At 38.5% G+C, this 12321-nt stretch overlaps 1 pseudogene; it reads left to right on the top strand.

Annotated features, from left to right (window-relative positions):
• Positions 1 to 10932: 10932 nt before the first annotated feature.
• LOC113062707 (rho-related GTP-binding protein RhoJ-like) overlaps positions 10933 to 12321 on the top strand; it is an 8007-nt pseudogene continuing 6618 nt past the window's right edge.

The raw sequence follows: 12321 nt of genomic DNA, 5'->3' as shown, positions 1-12321 counted from the left end.
TTCTATGAATTACACTGGCAAACCTAAAGTAATATACCCACCGGATGAAGAAGGGTTGGCTCTCCGCAGAACATAATATATTCATTTTATTTTATTTTTCGTGTTCGCAGTTATGAGGAACAAACAATGCTACGGACGTGAGCACACTGAAAGAGGCACTACACAACTGCTTTAAAACTTTCACAGAGATCTCACACATAAAACACCAAATATTAAAAATTGGAATATCAAGCAAAATAATATTCGATGATTGAACTAAAAAATCGTAGCTCTCACCGGTAATCAATACGCTCCTACATTAAATTTCTCTGTAGCCTATATGCTACTTTAGCCTACTGTGCGTTGTAGCCCAGTCTTTAAAAAAACGATTTAATTTCATATTCATGTTTAAATAAAATTATATATATTTATTTTATTTTATGTTTATTATATGAAAGGTGAAAAGCATGATAATCCCGAAAATATCGAAAGACAAATGGAGTGGGCAGACATGATTTTGACCACTTCATTGAGTTTGTTTTTGTAGAAAACCTTTCTTTAAAGTGAATTTCGTTTTGTATTAATTTTGTCTTAACAAATAACAAGAAAATATAGCAGGCAATAAATCAGGACACAGAGTCGCCAGCGCGTGAACTGGAGATCGTCTCTTGAACCGAAACTCAGCGTATAAGCTACTTGCCATACAGACCTGAGAGATATACATAAAGAAAGCATGAAATGTGTACTTAAACATGTTTAACAAAAGAATTCAAAACGAAAGAAAACAGACTGCTCTCTGCTTAGGCTAATCATATTTATCTCTGGCGTGCTCACTGCTACGAAGATCGCGAGTCAGCATAGTCAACTTCATCTTTTACACAGAAAACACTTGTCTATTAATAAACAATTGAAATGTCTCCTTGATATATTTGACATATTAATAATCTATCATTACTTTTCCCAGTTCTTTGTGGCAGCTTATGCGTTATTGGCAGCGCCACCCTTATGAACGCGTCCCCACCGCTCAATAGTTAATATTCTTTGGTGTTCAGTTTATACAGGTTTTCTAATTGTTATTTAATATATAAATATAATTATTATTATTTTTTTATTATTATCAAAATCTTTTTTTTTTCTCGACACCTCTTTAACTTGGCACGAAATTCTGTCAGTGAAGTCCCGCATACTATTTGTTTAAATCAATAGCTACGTAATCACCATTACAAAAATTGTACTTTTTTTTACATTTTGAATCTTGAAAATATATATATATATATATGGCTAGTCCGACCTGCCAATCCTTTTTGTTACGGCAAACCAAAATATTTTTAAGGATCGCCTAAGAAGTTACCACCGTGGGACAGAGAAAACGTTTGAAAAGGCATGACTTAGATATTCTTTCTCGTACCCCCTGAAATCAGTCCACGTACCCCTCGGGGTACGCGTACCCCAGTTTGACAACCGTGGATGTAGGCTAACATGAAAGGGTGGCCCTTCCAATAACGCACCTAAAAGCTGTCACAAAGAACCGGCAAAAGTAATGATTATGAATATTTTATCAATATAATTACTAATAAACAAGTGTTTTCTGTATCAATGTCGTGTCGACTGCAAAGATAAAGTTGACGAAAAAGTCGCAGTAGTGAACGCGCCAGAGAAATGCACATTTCATACGGATTAACGGTAGATAAGCAGAGAGCAGTCTGTTTTCTTTCGTTTTGAAGTGTTCTGTTCAACCCTCTTGAGTCGTTTAACGCGTATACGCGTTATGAGTCATTTTCTCCTGATAACCAGGAAAAGAACTTAAATTACGCAAAATCGAATCTGTAAAGGGTCTACTTTTATTTGTATACAGACATAATAACAACAAAACTTGTGCACATAAAATAAAGATAACAAACAAGGTGTGCTGTCTTCAGCCTTTGTCTGCTGTGATCTTCATGTACAAACACGTCATTAAAATGAAGTGTAACTCAGTGAATACTCAACGAAGAGACACGAGAGAGATATCTATAGAAAGCCTGAAATGTCTACTTTTAAACTAAACAAGTACCGCCGAAAACAAATATTATGTGATAAAATAATCCATATGAAAACAACGCGATGTCTTGTCCGTTTTTCACATCTCCCATTATCTTCTAATTCGACCACGCCCCCGCGCTGAACGCTCTATTCAGATTCTAATGTTAAATAAAGTTTTTATTTTTATTTTACTATTTGCTTCGCGATGAGAGGAATAAGATATAAGTCACCCCAAAATGTGATGTGGTTGAGCATTTGAGATTTGGATTTCCTCAGGAAAAAAAAGAATGAAGCACTTTATTCAGCAGAGATCATAAACATGAGTAAGTCTCTTATTATTTATTTATATACTTGTACTAGTTTTCATATAACGTATAAAAATTTTACTAGTTAGACTTTTTCCAAACTATAATTCCTGACTAAATGTATAATCAAGTGAAACATTATGAAGTTTCAATAACAATATGCAATACTATACCATTCAAAAGCTTGATGTAAATAATATAAATGTAACAAATAAATGTAACTGTAACAAATGTAACAAACAATGCTGTTCTTTCAATTAATTCCCCTGTAAAAACCTGAAAAAAATATTCTCAGCTCTTTTCAACATTAATAATAATCTATTAATATGAGCACAGAGATGTTTAGTTCTCTGGTGACAAGAAAAGTCATGATTGCCTCCAAAGAAAGCATTTGTTACAAAGAGACTTTCACTGATGCACTACTTAAAAAAAGCCAAATCTGCAACCTTTAACAAGTTAAACAATGCAAAAGTTTAAACACTTTGCATGAAAAATTATAAAAAAAAATGTTTTTTGTTTTTAGCAAACTGATTTTGATATTGATAACTGCTGGTTTTGCACATTTATTAAATTTTTGATTGATTTATTTAGAAAGAATGTCCTCAGTTTACTTTTATTTCTGACAATATTTTCAGGTGGAAGAAGTTTCCATGGCCTATGCCTCCAGTACAAAATGTTCGGAGGGATTGCAGAAATTGTATAACATTTATGGTCTACTTGTATATGTTATGGAGTAAATAATAAATCTTAATTGGTGAAAGGATATTATGTGTATAATATGTATTATAGTGTTAGGTATCTCATAGGTTTCTCACAGATGTGTGTGCAATGGTGGAGCATACATTGGCGGTGGGCTGTAAGGTTCACGCGGTGTGTGTGTGTGTGGGGGGGGGGGGGGGGTGTAGTACTCATAAAATTTCTTCAAGGTTGGCAGGTATGCGAATGTCTTTGGGATCATTAGAAAATCACAGGCTGGTGACTTTGATCAGGGTTGGAGCTAAACTCTGCAGCGCATTGGACCTCCAGGGCAAGATTTGAGGAAGGGGGCTTTAAATTAATAGACATTGATCGAGCATTTAACATGTTGATTTAATAGATACAGATTTTACACATTAAAGTGTAAAAAAAGGCAAAAGTTATTTTTCATTATGATAAACACACTTTTTCTAGAACATTTGTAACTTGTCATTCTGATGTTTTTGTTTGTTTTATTAGAGATCTGTGATTCATGATGACTCGGATGATCTCTTTGAAAATTCGAGTGTAAATGGTAAAGATGACCAAGACATTCAACGTGACGTCAGACGGAATCATGCATCATTTGCAATGAGTGAACAACATTCCGCTTGTACCACAGCATCCAAAAGAGCAAAAAACACAAGAGTAAGTGTTAATTATTTAAATAGGTTAAATAAAGGGTTTCCGCGGGGTCATAAAAAGTCATAAATTTAACCATAAGAATTTAAGGCCATAAAAGTCATAAAAACGTCCGGATTTTCCATACAATGTCATAAAAAAACATTTAGCCACGTCTTAAATTGATATGCTAGTCCATTAATTTGTTCTTCCATCAAAATACGCTCGCAGCAGCAATGGCATTCATTTGTTTGACCTGTTGTAGTTCTGTATGAGGAATCTGGGTGGTATCACACTGGTATCACAGCGTTCCAGAACTACAAGGTCCATGCGGCAGCATACAGACTTGTCAGAAGGACTTTCACAGAAACCCGCGCGAACTCCGAACATACTGTGTCATACTGAGTCACTGCTTAGCTTAATTGAAATCATCCTGGCTATCACAATGGTAAAATGTACCTTTAATGATCCATGGTTCGGAGACGGTGCGTTTAGCAGCTGGCTCAAGCCCGTCACTAACAATCGGTATCAAGCATCGATCCATACACAAGACGCGGAAAAGGTTAACCGATTAGCTGGTAACTATCGCGCTGTGTTCGGTGCGGAGAGAGAGAGAGAGAGCCGCGTATCACGGACAGTCCCTCCTGCACATGAACCAACAAATACTAATCACAGTTTTGAACAAACAAAAGGACGTGAAAGAGCCCAATTCAGTACCACGGTGTTCAGGTGTTCAGGGTTCACGCTGAGAAAGGCGTCTAAAAACACTTGTACACCGAATTTGCTTCTTTTTGCTCTTGTGCCGACAAATACATAGCCTACAAAATATATCAAAATACCCGCCTTGGAAAGTATGCTATAAAACTTTTTTTTTTTCTTCAGTTATTTGTATATTCAATTATAATATATTCAGTTATTTGTGTATATATATATATATATATATATATATATATATATATATATATATATATATATATATATATATATATATATATATATATATATAAGTCAAAGTAAACAGTTGAGGAAAAAGATGCGTTCATCGTCTCTTAAAGTGACCACGCCTAATTTAGCTATTAGCTGCTGTAATGTTAATCCAAGAAAATGAAAGAAAAATCACTCACTCTCCTTGACTGCATTACTTTGTAGTTTTAATAAGAATTTTAAGCAAACTGTGACATATTAGACCCAAATAATCTTCACAGTGAACTACTAGTGAAATAGATATAAATGTTTTATCTATCTATATATAAAATTGGGATCAAAAATTATTCAGCACCTTATAAAGCACCATGCATTTTTTTCTGAATTGCTAATGCAACCTTTTCACACCACAGTCTGAACAAAATGCATTGGTTGGTAATTGGTCAACAAAGTATTGATAGTTGTGTAAATATTATCAGTAACAGTTGTCTGTAGTTTTGGTTGATTGTAATCCATTACGTACATTTTTATCAAAGTTATGACATTATCAAGACGAATTTAACTCTAAAGTCTTGTCGTATTTTATAACCATTTTAGAAGCAATAGCAATTAAACTGTCTGAATAAATTTTGGTTTGATTGTATATTTAATTTTTACATTGAAGACTATCCAGTGCTATTTTAAATTTAATTATTCGGTTTCTGTACCTGGACACCTACAAACTTGAAAAAAAAACAAAACTTAAACATTGTGTAAATAGCAAAAATAAATAAAAATAAACAAACATACATACAAATTAGACAATTTCAAACAGGGCGCACTGGTACAACCTTCACCGCTGACCCCAAATATACCCTGCCTCTGGGTGTTGAATACTGTGACCAAACACCAATAACACTTTTTATTTTGGAAAGTAATGCCATAAAATAATTGTTAATTTACAATGTTACTTTACAATGTTACAATTGTTAAGTGTTCCTGTGTTCTTGATACTCAAGAAAAAGAAGGCGAAGGCTTCAGTTTCTTAATCTTAAGACATAATAGAATAACTCTTCAAATAATAAAACTTGTTACTTTCAATGAAAAGTCAATAATAAATACTTTTGAAAGGAATTTTAATGACTGAATTTATTTATCGTAATTCGTGTAGGTCATAAATTCAAATCCTAATAGTCATGAAAAGGTCTTAAAAAGTCTTACATTTGACTGATTAAACCCTGCAGAAACCCTGTAAATAGAATAGAATGGAAAATAGCCTATGATAGAGGATTAAATTAACTGAATGGTCATTGTCTTTCAAGGCTAGAGGGAAGATCGCGGAGTACTCGGATGTTTCGAGCGAAGATGAGTTATCTGTTAGTGAGGAAGAGTACATTCCTGATACATCAGAGAGTTACACATCAGATAGTAGCATGAGCTTTACTGCTTCACCAAAGGGTAAAGAAAAAAAGTTACAGACTTTGCCAGTCCGGAGCAGTTCAGCTGTGAACAGAATCAAAAAGTTCAGTATTCAAAGCAGCGGTGACTTAGGGAGCTCCCAGAACCACGACATAGCCAAAGTTCCTGACACATCTTCCATTCTTGACAGCGCAACATCAGTAGTTATCCCAGCTGTAATTAAAAAGAGAGGTGGATTGAGAATGTACAGCAAAAAACAACAGTGCTTTTTTTGTGAAGGTGCTTTTACAAAAATTTCTAGACACCTGGAACGAAAGCATAGAAATGAGGTAGAGGTAGCAAAAGCGTTAAGTCATCCAAAGGGCTCAAAAGAAAGGAGGATGCAACTTGAGTATCTACGTAACAAAGGGAACTTTGCTTACAATAGTACTGTTATTAATACAGGTGCAGGACTGATGATTCCGCGGAAACTGCCCAAAAAGAACCTGGAGGGGGAAAGTTTTATGCACTGCATTTACTGCAAAGGACTCTTCTTAAAAAAAACTTTGTGGCGACATGTCAAGGTTTGCAAATTCAAGCCTGGTGATGAGAAGCCGAAACCTGGAAAAACCCGTGTCCAGGTTCTTTGTGGCTTTGCACAACCTCCCCCACCAGGAGTAACTCATGGTGTTTGGAAGCTGTTAAATTCCATGAACCAGGACCAAGTGGCACTTGAAACTAGAAATGACTGGTGCATTTTAGAGTTAGGAAAGCATCTTTACAACAAGTATGGATCAAGAGTTAAAATGCATGAACACATCCGCCAAAAGATGAGGGAGCTTGGAAGACTCCTAATATGTGCAAGATAGGTATCCCCCCTTACATCTATTAAAGAGCTCATTCATCCCACAAACTTCATGCATACCATCAATGCAGTTAAAAGGGCTGCTGGCTACAATGAAGAGACCAATGTATTTGAAAAGGCTAGTGTGGCTGTGAAACTTGGACAGAGTCTGAACAAAATCGCAATGCTTATTGAGAGCCACTCTACTATTAGAGGAGACGAAAAGACAGGAAAAATTGCGAACAGTTTTCAACAGCTTTATAAGTCCAGATGGCCCGAATACATTTCTACAACAGCCCGGCGAACACTGGAGGAAGCAAAATGGAATTCCCCACAATTACTTCCATTCACAGAAGATGTTAAGCTCCTTCATATATATCTTGACGAGCAAGAGAAGACCCATCGCAAACTCTTGTTAACACAGCCATCATCTCAGCACTGGGCAAAACTGGCCAAGATCACGTTAACTCAGGTTATGCTTTTCAATCGTAGACGAGAAGGGGAAGTGTCACAAATGCCATTGTCTGCATACATCTCCAGCAACCAATCGGATGCTCATCCAGATATTAGCATGGCCCTCACAGATTTAGAAAATAAACTGTGTCAGTACTTCAAGCGTGTAGAAATTAGAGGCAAAAGAGGCAGAAAGGTTCCCGTGCTTCTCACACCTTCCATGCAAGAATCAATCAGCCTGCTTCTTGAAAATCGGAATACCTGTGGAATTCCAAATGAAAATCCTTTTCTCTTTGCACGCCCGTATGCAATGACATTTTCAGAGGCTCTGATTGCATTCGCGAATTTGCTGTTGCATGTAGTGCAAAAAATCCTCAGACTCTTACATCAACAAAGTTGAGAAAACAGATCGGGACACTTTCTGAAGTTCTTAATCTTAGCAACACAGAGTTAGATCAGTTGGCAGACTTTCTAGGCCATGACATTCGAGTTCATCGTCAATTTTACAGGTTACCCGAAGGCACCCTCCAACTGGCCAAAATTAGTAAAATTCTTCTGGCCCTCGAAAAAGGACGCTTGGCAGACTTTAAAGGGCGAAATCTTAATGAAATCAACATAGATCCAGAAGGTACTATACACCGTACACAACATGGGTTCAGATTTTGGGAATGCTTTGAATAACATTACCTTGTATTTTAAATAATATATTTCTGTTAGGGGTGCACTGATCAATATCGGCCAATCATTAATGCGCATCTCGTCAGTAAAGCCGGTTCTCTAATCAGCTGTAAATTCCACCAGGCCGTTGTTAAATGACTAGCTGCGCAAATAAACGCTGTATCAAAATATCACGCACCTGGTGCAATTTACAGCTGATTAGAGAACCGGCTTTACTGACGAGATACGCATTAATGATCGGCCAATCTTGATCGGTGCACCCCTAATTTCTGTATTTTCTACCTTTTAGAGGAAGTTACAGTGGACAGTGATTTGGAGGAGTCCACTTCTAGTCCAAAAGGTAATGATTACATAATGTCAGTTTCAATTTATGTTTGCCTAAATAATGGGACATCGGATGCCCATTTTCCGGAGTTGGACTGATTCTTTAGGGTCTTCATATAATGTCTGCAAAATACCCGTCTGCCAACTCTGAAACCCGGCAGCAGTTCAAGCGGATGATGTAGCATGTCGGCATTGCGTGATTACTGAGAGCACAGAGAGAGAACAAAACAAAATGCTGTTCACGAATTATATATATATATTTGCTTGTTTGTTTGTTTTAGTGTTTATAGCTCTTTTGAAGCCAAGAACTCAACCATCTGGAGTCCATTGATCAGCCCGTTTCTTCCTCTTCTTATCACAGCACTCGCCTAAACCTGGCTCCTGGTCAGGTACACTTGTCCCCATTAGCACTCCAATTAACTCACTCATCAAGCCCCACATAAAAGCACACACCTGAGAATCATTCACTGTCCGGTCTCATAAACTGTTTTTATCCTCCATGAAGTCCGAGATCTAGATGATTTTGTGCAGGAGTTTGTGAATTATGGTCAACTCGCCGCATGTGATGACCTTACCTTAATGAAGGGATTCTGGTGCGGTTTGGAGGAAGATATCCATCTCGTCATGCTGAGAGCTTATCCATGCTGGTCATTGAAGAATTATATCAACTTCGCGCTGTGGTTTGCCAGATTAGACTTCACCATGGATGAGGTGAAGTCCCGTCCACAGTCGTCACGTGGATGTTGTTGCGCTCTGTTCCACTTGCTGTTCCCCAGCTGAGCTTGCATTTGCCAGCCGCCGGTGCCTCAAGTCCTGAATCACTCTCCATGGCTCTGCTGTTCAGCCCGCACTCATGCCCAACACCACCATCCGCGGCCAACACAAATTTGTAGCCGTCAACGGTTTACTCAAGCTGAGTGCCATCTGTGGCAAAGCCTGTGCCGCTGCCCAAAGCAAGATTAATGCCGCCATAAGGTCCTATGGCAAGGCCTTATAACATTAAGATGCCCGCACCTTACAAATGCCCTCCCCTGTGTCAGATTCCCCAGAGCTCAGCCCTAGTGCCTGTTTCTCTTTAGCACCCATTAGTTCCTGTAGGCAAACAGGTAGGTATTCTGGATTTGACACTTCTCCCTGAGTTCTCAGCTCCTCTCCTCACCCCAGAGCCTTCATTTCCGTTGGCTCCTTTAGTTCTGTCCAGTTCTCCTCCTCCAGAGCCTCCGCGGGTCCCGTCCAGTTTCCGCTCCTCTAGAGGGTCCTTAAGTGCCATCTTCTCCTTAAGTGTCATCTTCGCCCACTAGAGCCCACTCCTCCTCAGCGCCCCCATGAACCTAAGACCCTGGACTTTCCCAATTATTTTTTTGGGGGGCTATATGGCTGAGTTAAGGGTGGGATGTGGGCCAAGATTATCATCGTCGAGCTGCCTGCTCTGCCATGGCCCCCAGTAACCTGATCCACCATGGCCTCCTGGGTCTCCTACTCCGTCATGGCTCCCCGACTTACCTGGAGGTCCTCCTTTACTCCATCCTATTCCTGCCCTGCACCAGCCCCGGGGCTTATTACAGCTCGGGACGAGCCTTCCGGGAGGGGAAGTACTGTCACAAGATTAGCATCTTTCTTCCGCATCTCATCACAGCACTCACCTGGCTCCTGATCATGCACACCTGCAGCCCATGAGCACTTTGCTGAACATAAAAGCACATACCTCAGAATCATTCACTATCCAGTCTCATAAACTCGATGTGGACTAAGCAAGCTATTACCTGCCTGTGATACTTGCCACCTGTCTCCTTCCTCAGTGATCCCTTCCGTCTCCAGCTCAATTCTCTAGTCGAGGTGTCTGTTTCCCGTCAGTCCTGGTCTCCACTCTCCGTCTCTACGAGTCTCCTGTAAAGCAAGAAAGATCAGATTATTTCCTGGATCATCCTCTAGACAAATCTCAGTGCTGGCATACTCACCTGAACAATCTCCACTCAGCTCCTTTGCTCTCCTGTTGTTAAATAAACTTCGCCGTTGTTTACTTACCTCGCTCTCTGACCAGTAACTGTTACAGAAATATTTCCATCAAAAACCTAAATTTCTTTTCGACTGAAGACCGAAGTACATACACATCCTAGATGAAATTGGGGTGAGTAAAGTGTCATGAAATGGTTATGTTTGAAAGTGGTCCTAGAACATTGATCCTCAAATCTGGCTCACGGGATTCATTTTCCTGCAAAGTTTAGCTCTAACCCAAATCAAACACGCATGAGTTTGCTAATCGGTGTCTTCAGGATCATTAGAAAATCACAGGCAGGTGTGTTTTAATTAGAGTCGGAGCTAAACTCTGCAGGAAACTGGATCTCGCGAGCCAGATTTGAGGATCACTGTCCTAGAATAACTTTTATATTTTTCCTTTTCTCTTTGGAGTATTACAAGCTCTTGGTGCATAAAAAACATCTGTTAAGTTACGAAGACTAAAGTCTTAAATCCAAAGAGATATTCTTTATTGAAGTTAGGAGTCTGCCACACACCCCTAAAATGGCCCGTTCTAACACACCCCCACATCTCTACGCAAACATTTGGGGGTGATTTGCACCGAACCGCCCAAATGTATACGCAGAGAAAGTAATCATCATTTCTTCACTGTATGTTGTCATGTGCGCCGGTGACACGGACTGTTTTCTGAAAATGGGAGAGAGAAAGGCAGGTTGTGCATTTAACCGCTCTCCAACTCGCCCTGCTCTGAGCGGGCCGCAAACCCTCATCATTCTGTGGTCAGTCAAGTGAGGTATATTTACACTGTTGATGGACAACACGGACATTACAGAGAGTCTGGCGCTTCTTACAGCCTGGCAGGAAGTTACATTTTATAATGTGCTACCTAACTTTACTATTTAAACGCGAAGTGCTTGTGGTTTGTTTCTCCAATTACAAATGCCGATATGTTGTTATGTTTACGTCGCGACGTGTAAAAAGACAATATAAGTCATAAACAGTAATTATGTTCCCGCTTAACACAACAAAAGCCTCATTTGAAATGGCTTTTAATGTTTTTTGCGGGGATGTTTTTTGTAAGGGGCATAACATTTCCGTCAAACGCTTGACTTTGGGCAATCACAATGTACTGGATTGCTGGCCAATCGGAGCATACCTCGGTGTCTTGCAGCTCTGAATTTAGACCAAATCCACCGGTATCAGAAAGGCGGGGCTTACAGGAGATAAAATAATATAAAATATGTGGAAAATAATGCTGTTTATTTTTTATTTAAACCCAGTAAACACATTGCATGATACCAAATAAACACAAAAATGATCTTTTATATATACATATGACAAAATGCTGGTGAGGACCGTAAAGAGAAAAGAATAACTTAACTGGCAGGTTCCAGGTCTGGATATGCATGGGAAAAAATAATTTAGTATGGAAAGAATTTGTTTCCAGACTATTTCACCTATTCAGTTTTTTTTTTTTTTTTTTTTTTTTTGTAATATAAAATTGAGTTGAATCTGCTGATTTAAATGGTGATATGTCTATAACACCTAAAACTTCTAGTAGATGGGTCCCCAGGACTGAAATTGAGAAACGCTATACTCAGGGCTGGACAATAATTCAATTTCTATCTATGAATCTATCTATCTATCTATCTATATGTATGTATGTGATTTTTATTTTTTTATTTTTATTTTTCAGTAAAAATGATTTGATTTATTAAACACATTTACGATATTTTGGTACAGGCTGCGTTATCCCATACATTTATTTATTTGCGTGGTTGAATTTGTTGAATAAACATGAGCACTGCACATTTCAAAATCAATATAGATATTGGAATTATATCTTATAGACCGAAATTAAGAAATGTATTGCGACGTAAATTTTGGCAATATTGTTCTGCCCTGATCCTGATTGCACCTCAGGAACTTTGTGTTCTTGAGATGACTGTCTTTTTGGCTGCAGAGATTTGTCAATACTCAAGACTGGCTTAATTTTTACTTTCAGAGTGCACCACAGTATCATCATCACAGCACACGGTTTGTGAGAACGGCACACTTCCAGCAGACCCAGTCTCCAAAAAA

This window comes from Carassius auratus, chromosome 45, assembly GCF_003368295.1.
Source record: "Carassius auratus strain Wakin chromosome 45, ASM336829v1, whole genome shotgun sequence".
Classification (NCBI taxonomy): domain Eukaryota; kingdom Metazoa; phylum Chordata; class Actinopteri; order Cypriniformes; family Cyprinidae; genus Carassius; species Carassius auratus.
This window is presented reverse-complemented; position numbering and strand designations above follow the sequence as displayed.